The sequence below is a fragment of the Panthera pardus genome, unplaced genomic scaffold (genome assembly GCF_024362965.1).
Source record: "Panthera pardus isolate Hobbes unplaced genomic scaffold, ASM2436296v1 HiC_scaffold_24, whole genome shotgun sequence".
Lineage (NCBI taxonomy): Eukaryota > Metazoa > Chordata > Mammalia > Carnivora > Felidae > Panthera > Panthera pardus.
This window is the reverse complement of record NW_026526810.1, coordinates 20,832,235-20,847,918: the sequence shown is the minus strand read 5'-3', so window position 1 is coordinate 20,847,918 and position 15,684 is coordinate 20,832,235. Positions and strand designations below refer to the sequence as shown.

Below are 15,684 nucleotides of genomic sequence, written 5' to 3'. Positions count from 1 at the left end.
ATTAGTTGACTAGTTATGGGTCCTGGGTTGTCTATTCTGGGTATTCTATTCTGTTCTATTGATCTATGTGTCTGTTTTTGTGCCAGTAACATACTATTTTGGTTACTACAAGCTTTGTATTGTAATGTGAAGTCTGGAGTTGTGATGTCTCCAGCTTTGCTTTTTCTTTTTCAAGATTTCTTTGGCTATTCAGGATCTCTTGTGGTTCCATACAAATTTCAGGATTGTCTGTTCTAGATCTGTGAAAAATGCTGGTGGTATTTTGATGGGGATTGCACTGAATGTGTAGATTGCTTTAAGTAGTATAGACATTTTAACACTATTCTTCTAGTGCATGAGCATGGAATGTTTTCCATTTCTTTGTGTCACCTTCAATTTCGTTCATCAGTGTTTCACAGTTTTCAGAGAACATGTCTTTCACCTCTTTGGTTAGATTTATTTGTAGGTATCTTATGGTTTTTGGTACAATTGTAAACGGGAATGATTCCTTAATTGCTTTTTCTGCTCTTTCATTATAGTTGCACAGAAACACATGAGATTTCTGCATGTTGATTTTTTATTCTGCAACCTTACTGAATTTGTGTATTGGTTCTAGCAACTTTTTGATGGTGCTTCAAGTTTTCTATATACAGTACCATGTCATCTTCAAATAGTGCAAGTTTGACTTCTTCCTTGCTGATTTGGATGCCTTTTATTTGTTTTTGTTGACTGATGGCTGTGGCTCGGACTTCCAGTACTATATTAAATAACAGTGGTGAGAGCGGACATCCCTGTCTTGTTCCACGCAATAAAGGAAACCTCTCAGTTTTTCTCCATTGAAAATGATATTAGCTGTTGGTTTTTCATAGATGGCCCTTATTATGCTGAGGTACATTCCCTCTACACCTACTTTATTGAAGGTTTTTCTCATAAATGGATGTTGTACTTTGTCAAATGCTTTTTCTGCATCTATTGAGAGGATCATACAGTTCTTATTCTTTCTTTTATTAATGAGGTGTATCACATTGATTGATTTGCAAATATTGAACCAAACGTGTAGCCTAGTCATAAATCCCACTTAATCATGTTCAGTGATTCTTTTAATGTATGGTTGGATTTGGTTTGCTAGTATTTTATGCAGAAATTTTACAAACCTGTTCATTAGGAATACTAGCCTATAGTTATCTTTTTTAGTGGAATCTTTATCTGGTTTTGGTATCAGGGTAATGTTGGACTCATAGAATGAGTGTGGAAGTTTTTCTTCCATTTCTATGTTTTGAAATAGTTTGAGAAGAATAGGTATTAACTCTTTAAATGTTTGGTAGAATTCTCCTGTGAAGCCATCAGGCCCTGGAGTTCTGTTTGTTGGGAGTTTTCTGGTTACTGATTCAATTTCTTTGCTGGTTAGTAGTCTATTCAAGTTTTCTATTTCTTCCTGTTTCAGTTTTGGTAGTTTATGTGTTTCCAGGAATTTAACCATTTCTTTTAGTTTGTCCAATTTGTTGGCATATTAATTTTTTTCAATTTTTAAATTCCAGTTAGTTAACATAAAGTGCAATACTGATTTCAGTAGTAACACTGTGATTCATCACTTACAACACCCAGTACTCATCACAAGTGCCATTTTTAATACCCATCTCCCATCTAGCTCATCTCCCACCCAAATCCCTACATCAACACTCAGTTTGTTTTCTATTTTTAAGAAATAAAAATAAAACATTGTTTGTTCCCTATTTTTGCCCCTCCCATATGCTCATCTATTGTATTTCTTCAATTACACGAGTGAAATCATATATTTGTCTTTCTTTGGCTGACTTATTTCCCCTAGCAAAATACACTCTAGCTCCATCCACATCATTGCACATGTAAAGATTTCATTCTTTTTGATGGCTAAGTAATACAAAATCGTATGTGTGAGCATGTATGTGTGTGTGTGTGTGTGTGTGTGTATATATATATATATATGCACATATATACATAAACACCACTTCTTCTTTATCCATTCATCAGTCAAAGGACATTTGGGCTCTCTCCATAGTTTGGCTATGGTTGATAATGCTGTTATAAATATCGGGGTGCACGTACCCCTTCAAATCTGTATTTTTGTATACTCTGGGTATGCACCTAACAGTGCAATTGTGGGATCATAGAGTAGTTCTTATTTACCTTTCTGAGGAACCTCCATACAGTTCTCCAGAGTGGCTTCACCCGTTTGCATTCCAACCAACAATGCAAAAGTATTCTCCTTTTTTCATATCCTAGCCAACACCTGTTGTTTCTTGTGTTGTTAATTTTAGTGATTCTTTCAGGTATGAGGTGGTATCTCATTGTTGTTTTGATTTGTATTTCCCAGGTGATGAGTGATGTGGAGCATCTTTTCATGTGTCTGTTAGCCATCTGGATGTCTACTTTGGAAAAGTGTCTATTCATGTCTTTTGCCCATTTCTTAACTGAGTTGTTTCTTTTTGGGGTGTTGAGTTTGCTAAGTTTTTTATAGATTTTGTATACTAACCCTTTATCAGATCTGTCATTTGCAAATATCTTCTCCCATTCGGTAGGCTGCCTTCTAGTTTTGTTGATTGTTTCCTTCACTATGTAGAAGCTTGTTATCTTAATGAAGTCCCAATAATTCATTTTTGCTTTTGTTTCCCTGGCCTCTGGTAATGTGTCTAGTAAGAAGTTGCTCTGGCCAAGGTCAAAGAGGATGCTGCCTGTGTTCTCCTCTAGGAATTTGATGGCTTCTTGTCTCACATTTAGGTCTTTCATCCATTTTGAATTTATATTTGTGTATGGTGTAAGAAAGTGGTCCAGGTTCATTCTTCTGCATATTGCTGTCCAGTTTTCCCAACACCATTTGTTGAAGAGACTGTCTTTTTTCCATTGGATATTCCTTCCTGCTTTGTTGAACAGTTGACCATGTAGTTGTGGGTCCATTTTGGGTTTCTATTCTTTTCTTCTGATCGATGTGTCTGTTTTTGTGCCAGTACCATGCTGTCTTGATGACTACAGCTTTGTAATGCAGCTTGAAGTCTGGAATTGTGATGCCTCCAGCTTTGGTTTTGTTTTTCAGGATTGCTTTGCCTGTTTGGGGTCTTCTGTGGTTCCATACAAATTTTAGGATTGTGTGCTCCAGCTCTGTGAAAAATGCTGGTAGTATTTTGATGGGGATCGTGTAGATTGTTTAGAGTAGTATAGACATTTTTTTTTCAATATATGAAATTTATTGTCAAATTGGTTTCCATACAACACCCAGTGCTCATCCCAAAAGGTGCCCTCCTCAAGAGTAGTATAGACATTTTAAGAATGTTTGCTCTTCAGATTTTGATCATGGCCATTTCCAAAGCGTTTGAACTGGAATTCACTACCACTGGGTTGCACCACCCATGTGAACTTGCACATCCCTCTCAGGGAGACCTGGCCTCAGGAGATGACAGCATTCAGTCCTGGGAGGAGCCTGCAATTAGTCATCACTTGCAGTTGGTGCCGTCCCTAGGAATCCAGAACTGTAAAGAGCTAAACGAAACCTGCTGTCTGAATGGGTGAACCTGCATGCTGGGGTCCTTCTGTGCCTGCCCCCCTCCTTCTATGGCTGGAACTGTGAGCATGATTCACACTAAGAGAACTGTGAGTCTGGTGCCCCACGGCACCTGGCTGCCCAAGAGATGGTCCATGTATAAATGCTGGCACTGCCAGGTTTCACTGCTTTCCTCCAACATTTCTACCGAAGGTGTGATGGCCATGTGATGGATGAGCACTTCCTGGTTTCCAGGACTCCAGAATTAACACTGTGTTCAGGCACCATTTTTTGCTAGCTGGCATCTGCCTTGCTATACAAGATACTGTTAATGGACACTTGCATATGCAATATTTGCTATGCAAATTCTGTAACCTGTAAAGACTGTCACTCTAATGTCCTAACTGGAAGGTGACCATTTGCCTTGAAATAGTGGACAGATTTTCATCATGGTTCCTAACATTTTCTTCTTTTCTTTTTTTAAGTATGTGATAATTTATTTATTGTTTTTTTGATTTTAATTTACATCCAAATTAGTTAGCATATACTGGAACAATGATTTCAGGAGTAGATTCCTTAATGCCCCTTACCCATTTAGCCCACCCCCCTCCCACAACCCTCAGTTTGTTCTCCATATTTATGAGTCTCTTCTGTTTTGTCCCCCTCCCTGTTTTTATATTATTTTTGTTTCCCTTCCCTTATGTTCATCTGTTTTGTCTCTTAAAGTCCTCATATGAATGAAGTCATGATTTTTGTCTTTCTCTAATTTCACTTAGCATAATACCCCTCCAGTTCCATCCACATAGTTGCAAATGGCAAGATTTCATTCTTTTTGATTACTAATACTCCATTGTATACATATACCACATCTTCTTTATCCATTCATCCATCAATGGACATTTGGGCTCTTTCCATACTTTCACTATTGTTGGTAGTGCTGCTATAAACATGGAGGTGCATGTGTCCCTTTGAAACAGCACACCTGTATCCCTTGGATAAATGCCCTATAGTGCAATTGCTGGGTCATAGGGTAGTTCTATTTTTAATTTTTTGAGGAACCTCCATTCTGTTTTTCAGAGTGGCTACACCAGCTTGCATTCCCACCAACAATGCAAAAGATCCTCTTTCTCTGCATCCTTGCCAACATCTGTTGTTGCCTGAGTTGTTAATGTTAGCCATTCTGACAGGTGTAAGGTGGTATCTCATTGTGGTTTTGATTTGTATTTCCCTGATGAGGAGTGATGTTGAACATTTTTTCATGTGTTGGTTGGCCATCTGGATGTCTTCTTTGGAGGAGTGTCTATTCATGTCTTTTGCCCATTTCTTCACTGGGTTATTTGTTTTTTGGGTGTTGAGCTTGATAAGTTCTTTATAGATTTTGGCTACTAACCCTTTATCTGATATGTCATTTGCAAATATCTTCTCCCATTCTTTCAGTTGCCTTTTAGTTTTGCTGACTGTTTCCTTTGCTGTGTGGTCCCTAACATTTTCTTAAAGTCCCTACTACTTTCCTCTGCCCTCTCCTCTCCAAAAAACTTGTTTAAAAAAAGCCAGCCATATTTACATTGTGGCCAAGTTCCAAGTGTTTCTTATTATTTCCCTTTAAACAATTGAAGTCTATCTTCATATTATTAAAGACTACTCCTAATGTGGAACTGAGGCTAAAGCTTGGAGTAGAGTTGATCAAAATCAATAAAGACCTCATCTTTAGGGGCGTCTGGGTGGCTCAGTCGACTGAGCATGCAACTTCAGCTCAGGTCATCATCTCATAGTTCATGGGTTTGAGACCTGCATCAGGCTCTTTGCTGGACAGCTCAGAGCCCGGAGCCTGCTTCAGATTCTGTGTCTCCCTCTCTCTCTGTCCCTTCCTTGTTCATGCTCTCTCTCTCTCTCTCTCTCAAAAATGAACATTTTTTTAATTAAAAAAAAAAGAATGTAAAAAAGACCTCATCTTTAAAAGGAAAGGAAGCCTCTGTAAATGCTAGAGAAGACAAGGGCAGCCCTTTTTTCTCAATGCATTGTAAAGAGATTGAAGTCTCCTTGGAAAAAAATTCTACCTAAATTTCCCCAACATGGGGCACCTGGGTAGTTCAGTCAGCTAGGCATCCAACTTCGGCTCAGGTCATGATCTCAGGGCTTGTGAGTTCGAACCACATGTCAGGTTCTGTGCTGACAGCTCAGAGCCCGGAGCCTGCTTCAGATTCTGTGTCACCCTTTCTCTCTGCCCCTCCCCACCCACGTTCTGTCTCTCTCTCTCTCAAAAATAAACATTTAAAAATAATAAACTGTTTTCTCCATACAAGTATTTTAACTGTTGTAATAAAGAAAATGTTCACAATATATGCATTTAGTTGTAAACCAGGTGATAAAACTATGTACTGTAAAACTCATTTTTAAAATACATTGTGTGTATGAGTATGCTCAGTAAAAATGGGAAATCTATGGACCAAAAAAAAAAAAAAGTTTGCTCTTTCAATCCATGAACATGGAATGTTTTTCCATTTATTTGTGTCCTCCTTAACTTATTTCATAAGTTTTCTACAGTTTTCAGAGTACAGATCTTTTACCTCTTTGGTTAGGTTTATTCCTAGGTATCTAGTTGTTTTTGGTGTAATTGCAGATAGGATCGATTCCTTGATTTCTCTTTCTGCTGCCTTGTAATTAGTATATAGAAACGCAACCAATTTCTGTATGTTGACTTTATATATCATGAGACTTAGCTAAATTCATGCATTAGTGTTTGCAATTTTTTGGTAGAGTCTTTGGGTTTTTTACATAGAATATCATGTCACCTGCAAATAGTGAAACTTTGACTTCTTCCTTGCTGATTTGGATTCATTTATTTTTATTGTCTGATTGCTGAGGGTAAGACTTCCAGTACTATGTTAAATAGTAATGGTGAGAGTAGACATCCTTGTCTTGTTCCTGACCATAGGGGAAAGGATCTCAGTTATTCCCCATTGAGAATATTAGCAATGGGTCTTTCACACATGGACTTTATAATATTGAGATATGTTCTATATATCCCTATTTGTTGAGGGTTTTTTTTATCAAGAATGGATGCTGTGACATGGTGCCTGGGTGGCAAAGTTGACCATCTAACTGTTGGTTCAACTCAGATCATGGTCTCATGGTTGGTTTGTGGGATTAGGCCCCGCATCAGATACTTCATGGACAGCCCCAAGCCTGCTTGAGATTCTCTCCCTCCCTCTTTCTCTGCCTCTCCCCACTCACACACACACTCTCTCTCAAATAAATACACATAAAGAATGGATGTTGTATTTTGTGAAATGCTTTCTTCTCCATCTACTGACTTGATCATATGGTTTTTATTCTTTGTTTTATTAATGTGGTATATCATGTTGATTGATTTGAGAATATTGAACCAGCTCTGCAGCCCTGGAATAAATCCCACTTGATCATGATGAATAATTCTTTTAATGTACTAGTGGATTCAGTTTGCTAGTATCTTGTTGAGAATTTTTACATCCATGTTCTTCAGTGGGGTCTTTCTGGCTTTGAAATCAAGGTGATGATTACAGACTCATTATAGAATGAGTCTCGAAGTTTTCCTTCCATTTCTATTTTTAGGAACATTTTGAGAAGAACAGGTAGTAACTCTCCGTTAAATGTCTGGTAGAATTCCCCTGGGAAGCCATCAAGTCCTGGGTTTTTGTTTCTTGGCAGATTAAAAAAAAATTTTTTTTAATGTTTATTCATTTTTGAGAGAGAGAGACAGAGCATGAGCAGGGAAGGGGCAGATAGAGAGGGAGACACAGAATCTGAAGCAGACCCCAGGCTCTGAGTTGACAGCAGAGAGCCTTACGTGGGGCTCGAACTCATGAACCATAAGATCATGACCTGAGCCAAAGTCAGAAGCTTAACCAACTGAGTCATCAAGGCACCCCTCTTGGGAGATTTTTGATTAGTGTTTCAATTTCCTTGCTGGTTATGGGTGTTCCAATTTTCTATTTTTTCTTGTTTCAGTTTTGGGAGTTTGTATGTTTCTAGCAATTTATCCATTTATTCCAGGTTGTTGGCATATACTTTTTCATAATATTCTAATTGTTTGCAGTTCTGAGGTATTGGTTGTGATCTCTCCCTTTTTATTTGTGATTTTAATTTCTTGGGGTCCTATCTCTTTTCTTTTTGATAAGTCTGGCTAGAGGTTTGTCAATTTTATTAATTCATTTGAAGACCCAGCTCTTACTTTCATTGATCTGTTCTGGTTTTATTTCTTGTTTCTACAGTGTTTATTTCTACTCTAGTCCTTATTATTACCCTTCTTCTGCTGCCTGTAGCCTTATTTTCTGTTCCTTTTCTAGCTCCTTTAAGTGTAAGGTTAAGTTGTGTATTTGAGACCTTTCTTTCTTCTTGAGGTAGGCCTGTATTACAATATACTTCCCTCTTATAACCACCTTGGCTGCAATCCCAAAAGTTTTTGACTGTCATGATTTCATTTGCTTCCATGTAATTTTTTATTAGGTCTTTAATTTCCTGGTTAACCCATTCATTCATTAGTAGGATTTTCTTTAACTTCCATGTATTTGTGGTCTTTCCGAATTTTTTCTGGTGGGTGACTTCAAATTTCATAGCGTTGTGGTCTGCATATATGCACAGTATGATCTCAGTCCTTTTGTACTTGTGGGGGGTTGATTTTATCTTTTTTAAAAAGTAGGCTTCATGCCCAATGCAGGGCTTGAACCCACAACACTGAGATCAAGACCTGAGCTGAGATCAAGAATTGGATGCTTAACTGAATAAACCACCCAGGATCCCCATGTGGAGGGTTGATTTATGAACCAGTATGTGATCTATTCTGGATATTGTTCCATGTGTACTCACAGAGAATATGTATTCTGCTGCTTAAGGATGGACTGCTCTGAATATATTTGTTGAGTCCATCTGGTCCAATGGATCACTGAAAACAATTGTTTCCTTGCTGATTTTCTGCTTAGATGATCTGTCCATTGCCGTAAGTGGGATGTTAAAGTCCCTTACTATTATTGTGTCATCAGTGAATTTTTGTTATTGATTTATATATTTGGGTTCTTTCAAGTTGGGGGAATAAATACTTACAATTGTTAGGTGTTCTTGATGGACAGACCCCCTTAATTATGATATAATGCCCTTCCTCGTCTCAAGTTGAGTCTTTGGTTTAAAATCTACTTAAAATTGGGTATAAGTATGGCTACTCTGGCTTTCTTTTGCCATACATAAGCATGATAGATGGTGCTCCATCCCCTCCCTTTCAGTCTGCAGGTGTTTTTAGGTCTAAAATGAGTCTTCTAGGCTTCTGTGAAGATGGCGGCATAGGAGGACACTGGGATCACCGCATCCTGGGGATCACTTATATTCCAACCACACCTGCCTAAATAACCCAGAAAACCGCCAGAAGACTAGCAGAACAGACTCTCCAGAGCCAAGTGTAGACGAGAGGCCCATGGAAGAGGCTAGGAAGGGCGGAGAGGCGGTGAGTGCCACACGGACTGGTGGGAGGGAGCCGGACGGAGGGGCAGCCCGCCGGCAAAGCAGAGCCCAAGTCTAGCTTGCAAAAACGGAGGGGCCGGGTGGAATGTGTTCTGATAGCAAGTGGGACTTAACATCCGGAAGGTTATAAGTTAACAGATCTGCTCAGAGAACGGGAGGGCTGGAGGACAACGGGAGGGAGAGTTGTTGAGCCCCGGACAACAGAGCGCAACTTGGCGGGGAACAAAGGCGCTCGCCAGTGCCATCTCCCTCGCCCATCCACCAGCCAAAATACCAAAGGGAACCAGTTCCTGTCAGGGAACTTGCTTACACCACGTAAACACCCAACGCTTCTGGGATCCAACCCTCTGGCACGTCTGACTCTCTCTCAGTGCTGCAGGGCTCCTCCAGAAGCGGATTTCCGAAGGAAAAGCAAGCTGAGCCTGCCCCTCCTGCCCCTGTGCACCGCAGCTAATACGCCAGATTCCCAGCACCACCAGCCTGGCAGTGTGCAAGTAGCAAAGACGGGCCACGCACCCCACAGGGAATCCCGCCCCTAGGAGTGGGGAAGAGAAGGTACACACCAGTCTGACTGTGGCCCCAGCGGTGGGCTGGGGGCAGACATCAGGTCTGACTGCGGCCCCGCCCACCAATGCAAGTTATTCAAGACAGCACAGGGGAAGTGCCCTGCAGTTCCGCACCACTCCAGGGACTATCCAAAATAATGAAACGGAAGAATTCACCTCAAAAGAATCTCCAGGAAATAACGACAGCTAACGAACTGATCAAAAAGGATTTAAACAATATAACAGAAAGTGAATTTAGAATAGCAGTCATAAAATTAATTGCTGGGCTTGAAAACAGTATAGAGGACAGCAGAGAATCTCTTGCCACAGAGATCAAGGGACTAAGGAACAGCCAGGAGGAGCTAAAAAATGCTATAAATAAGCTGCAAAATAAAATGGAGACGACCACAGCTCGGATTGAAGAGGCAGAGGAGAGAATAGGTGAACTGGAAGATAAAATTATGGAAAAAGAGGAAGCTGAGAAAAAGAGAGATAAAAAAATCCAGGAGTATGAGGGGAAAATTAGAGAACTAAGTGATGCACTAAAGAGAAACAATCTATGCATAATTGGTATTCCAGAGGAGGAAGAGAGAGGGAAAGGTGCTGAAGGTGTACTTGAAGAAATAATAGCTGAGAACTTCCCTTTTCTGGGGAAGGAAAAAGGCATTGAAATCCAAGAGGCACAGAGAACTCCCTTCAGATGTAACTTGAATCGATCTTCTGCATGACATATCATAGTGAAACTGGCACAATACAAGGATAAAGAGAAAATTCTGAAAGCAGCTAGGGATAAACGTGCTCTAACATATGAACGGAGACCGATAAGACTAGTGACGGATCTCTCTACTGAAACTTGGCAGGCCAGAAAGGAATGGCAGGAAATCTTCAATGTGATGAACAGAAAAAAATATGCAGCCGAGAATCCTTTATCCAGCAAGTCTGTCATTTAGAATAGAAGGAGAGATAAAGGACTTCCCAAACAAACAAAAACTGAAGGAATTCATCACCACGAAACCAGCCCTACAAGAGATCCTAAGGGGGATCCTGTGAGACAAAGTACCAGAGACATCACTAAAAGCATGAAACCTACAGACATCACAATGACTCTAAACCCATATCTTTCTATAATAACACTGAATATAAATGGACTAAATGTGCCAATCAAAAGACATAGGGTATCAGAATGGATAAAAAACCAAGACCCATCTATTTGCTATCTACAAGAGACTCATTTTAGAACTGAGGACACTTTCAGATTGAAAGTGAGGGGATGGAGAACTATCTATCATGCTACTGGAAGTCAAAAGAAATCTGGAGTAGCCATACTTATATCAGACAAACTAGACTTTAAATTAAAGGCTGTAACAAGAGATGAAGAAGGGAATTATATAATAATTACAGGGTCTATCCATCAAGAAGAACTAACGATTATAAATGTCTATGCGCCAAATATGGGAGCCCCCAAATATATAAAACAATTACTCACAAACATAAGCAACCTTATTGACAAGAGTGTGGTAATTGCAGGGGACTTTAATACCCCACTTACAGGAATGGAGAGATCATCTAGACCATGGTCAATAAAGAAACAAGGGCTCTGAATGATACATTGGATCAGATGGACTTGACAGATATATTTAGAACTCTGCATCCCAAAGCAACAGAATATACTTTCTTCTCGAGTGCTCATAGATCATTCTCCAAGATAGATCACATACTGGGTCACAAAACAGCCCTTCATAAGTATACAAGAATTGAGATCATACCATGCATACTTTCAGACCACAATGCTATGAAGCTTGAAATCAACCACAGGAAAAAGTCTGGAAAACCTCCAAAAGCATGGAGGTTAAAGAACAGCCTACTAGATGCATAGGGGCACCTGTACCCCAATGTTTATAGCGGCACTCTCAACAATAGCCAAATTATGGAAAGAGCCTAAATGTCCATCAACTGATGAATGGATAAAGAAATTGTGGTTTATATACACAATGGAATACTACGTGGCAATGAGAAAAAAATGAAATATGGCCTTTTGTAGCAACATGGATGGAACTGGAGAGTGTGATGCTAAGTGAAATAAGCCATACAGAGAAAGACAGATACCATATGGTTTCACTCTTATGTGGATCCTGAGAAACATAACAGAAACCCATGGGGGAGGGGAAGGAAAAAAAAAAAAAAAGAGGTTAGAGTGGGAGAGAGCCAAAGCATAAGAGACTGTTAAAAACTGAGAACAAACTGAGGGTTGATGGGGGGTGGGAGGGAGGGCAGGGTGGGTGATGGGTATTGAGGAGGGCACCTTTTGGGATGAGCACTGGGTGTTGTATGGAAACCAATTTGACAGTAAATTTCATATATTAAAAAATAAAAAAAAAAATAAAATAAAAAAGAACAGCCTACTAAAGGATGAATGGGTCAACCAGACAATTAGAGAAGAAATTAAAAAATATATGGAAACACACGAAAATGAAAATACAACAATCCAAACGCTTTGGGATGCAGCAAAGGCAGTCCTGAGAGGAAGATACATTGCAATCCAGGCCTATCTCAAGAAACAAGAAAAATCCCAAATACAAAATCTAACAGCACACCTAAAGGAAATAGAAGCAGAACAGCAAAGACACCCCAAGCCCAGCAGAAGAAGAGAAATAATAAAGATCAGAGCAGAAATAAACAATATAGAATCTAAAAAAATTGTAGAGCAGATCAATGAAACCAAGAGTTGTTTTTTTTTGAAAAAATAAACAAAATTGAAGCCAGACTTCTCACAAAGAAAAGGGAGATGACCCAAATAGATAAAATCATGAATGAAAATGGAATGATTACAACCAATCCCTCAGAGATACAAACAATTATCAGGGAATACTATGAAAAATTATATGCCAACAAATTGGACAACCTGGAAGAAATGGACAAATTCCTAAACACCCACACTCTTCCAAAACTCAATCAGGAGGAAATAGAAAGCTTGAACAGACCCATAACCAGCGAAGAAATTGAATCAGTTATCAAAAATCTCCCAACAAATAAGAGTCCAGGACCAGATGGCTTCCCAGGGGAGTTCTACCAGATGTTTAAAGCAGAGATAATACCTATCCTTCTCAAGCTATTCCAAGAAATAGAAAGGGAAGGAAAACTTCCAGACTCATTCTATGAAGCCAGTATTACTTTGATTCCTAAACCAGACAGAGACCCAGTAGAAAAAAGAACTACAGGCCAATATCCCTGACGAATATGGATGCAAAAATTCTCAATAAGATACTAGCAAATCGAATCCAACAGCTTATAAAAATAATTTTTCACCATGATCAAGTGGGATTCATTCCTGGGATGCAGGGCTGGATCAACATTCGCAAATCAATCAATGTGATACATCACATTAATAAAAAAAGATAAGAACCATATGATCCTGTCAATCGATGCAGAAAAAGCATTTGACAAAATTCAGCATCTCTTCTTAATAAAAACCCTTGAGAAAGTCGGGATAGAAGGAACATACTTAAACATCATAAAAGCCATTTATGAAAAGCCCACAGCTAATATCATCCTCAGTGGGGAAAAACTGACAGCTTTCCCCCTGAGATCAGGAACACGACAGGGATGTCCACTCTCACCGCTGCTGTTTCACATAGTGTTGGAAGTGCTGGCATCAGCAATCAGACAACAAAAGGAAATCAAAGGCATCAAAATTGGCAAAGATGAAGTCAAGCTTTCACTTTTTGCAGATGACATGATATTATACATGGAAAATCCGACAGACTCCACTAACAGTCTGCTAGAACTGATACATGAATTCAGCAAAGTTGCAGGATACAAAATCAGTGTACAGAAATCAGTTGCATTCTTATACACTAATAATGAAGCAACAGAAAGACAAATAAAGAAACTGATCCCATTCACAATTGCACCAAAAAGCATAAAATACCTAGGAATATATCTAACCAAAGATGTAAAAGATCTGTGTGCTGAAAACTATAGAAAGCTTAGGAAGGAAATTGAAAAAGCTACAAAGAATTGGAAAAACATTCCGTGCTCATGGATTGGAAGAATAAATATTGTTAAAATGTCAATACTACCCGAAGCTATCTACACATTCAATGCAATCCCAATCAAAAATGCACCAGCATTCTTCTCGAAGCCAGAACAAGCAATCCTAAAATTCATACGGAACCACAAAAGGCCCCAAATAGCCAAAGTAATTTTGAAGAAGACCAAAGCAGGATGCATCACAATCTCAGACTTAGGCCTCTACTACAAAGCTGTAATCATCAAGACAGCATGGTACTGGCACAAAAACAGACACACAGACCGATGGAATAGAATAGCAAGCTGAGAACTAGACCCACAAAAATATGGCCAACTAATCTTTGACAAAGCAGGAAAGAATATCCGATGGAAAAAAGACAGTCTCTTTAACAAATGGCGCTGGGAGAACTGGACAGCAACATGCAGAAGAATGAAACTAGACCACTTTCTTACACCATTCACAAAAATAAACTCAAAATGGATAAAGGACCTGAATGTGAGACAGGAAACTATCAAAACCCTAGAGAAGAAAGCAGGAAAAGACCTCTCTGACCTCAGCCACAGCAATTTCTTACTTGACACATTCCCAAAGGCAAGGGAATTAAAAGCAAAAATGAGGGGCGCCTGGGTGGCTCAGTCGGTTGGGCGTCCGACTTCGGCTCAGGTCATGATCTCACAGTCCTTGAGTTTAAGCCCTGCGTCAGGCTCTGTGCTGACAGCTCAGAGCCTGGAGCCTATTACAGATTCTGTGTCTCCCTCTCTCTCTGACCTTCCCCCATTCATGCTCTGTCTCTCTCTGTCTCAAAAATGAATAAACGTTAAAAACAATCTTTTTAAAAGCAAAAATGATCTATTGGGGCCTCATGAAAATAAAAAGCGTCTGCACAGTAAAGGAAATAATCAACAAAACTAAAAGGCAACCAACGGGATGGGAAAAGATATTTGCAAATGACATATCAGACAAAGGGCTAGTATCCAAAATCTATAAAGAGCTCACCAAACTCCACACCCGAAAAACAAATAATACAGTGAAGAAATGGGCAGAAAACATGAATAGACACTTCTCTAAAGAAGACATCCGGATGGCCAACAGGCACATGAAAAGATGCTCAGCATCACTCATCAGGGAAATACAAATCAAAACCACACTCAGATATCACCTCACGCCAGTCAGAATGGCCAAAATGAACACATCAGGAGACTATAGATGCTGGAGAGGATGTGGAGAAACAGGAACCCTCTTGCACTGTTTGTGGGAATGCAAACTGGTGCAGCCACTCTGGAAAACAGTGTGGAGGTTCCTCAGAAAATTAAAAATAGACCTACCCTATGACCCATAGCACTGTTAGGAATTTACCCAAGGGATACAGGAATACTGAATACAGGAATACAAGTGCATAGGGGCACTTGTACCCCAACGTTTATAGCAGCACTCTCAACAACAGCCAAATTGTGGAAAAAGACTAAATGTCCATCAACTGATGAACGGATAAAGAAATTGTGGTTTATATACACAATGGAGTACTACGTGGCAATGAGAAAGAATGAAATATGGCCCTTTGTAGCAACGTGGATGGAATTGGAGAGTGTGCTGCTAAGTGAAATAAGCCATACAGAGAAAGACAGATACCATATGTTTTCACTCTTATGTGGATCCTGAGAAACTTAACAGAAACCTATGGGGGAGGGGAAGGAAAAAAAAAAAAGAGGTTAGAGTGGGAGAGAGCCAAAGCATAAGAGACTCTTAAATAAAACTGAGAACAAACTGAGGGTTGATGGGGATGGGAGGGAGGGGAGAGTAGGTGATGGGCAGTGAAGAGGGCATCTTTTGGGATGAGCACTGGGTGTTGAATGGAAACCAATTTGACAATAAATTTCATATATTAAAAAAAATAAAATGAGTCTTCTATAGGCATCGTGTAGATGGGTCTTGTTTTTGTTTTGTTTTGTTTTGTTTTGTTAATCCATTCTGATACCCTATGTCTTTTTATTGGAGCATTTAGTCCATTTACATTCAGGATGATTACTGAAAGATAGAAGTTTTGCCATTGGGTTACCTGTAAAGTTGGTGTTTCTATTGATGTTCTCTGTTCCTTTCTAGTCTTTGTTGCTTTTGGTCTCCCCCTC

At 39.4% G+C, this 15,684-nt stretch overlaps 1 protein-coding gene and 1 pseudogene across 3 annotated transcripts in view; one reads left to right on the top strand and one right to left on the bottom strand.

Moving 5' to 3' along the window:
* Nucleotides 1-15,684, bottom strand: part of NIPA1 (NIPA magnesium transporter 1) — an 83,476-nt gene that overhangs the window by 14,410 nt on the left and 53,382 nt on the right. The gene's annotated exons all lie outside the window — the stretch shown is intronic.
* Nucleotides 3,307-3,874, top strand: LOC109260141 (putative teratocarcinoma-derived growth factor 3; annotated as a pseudogene).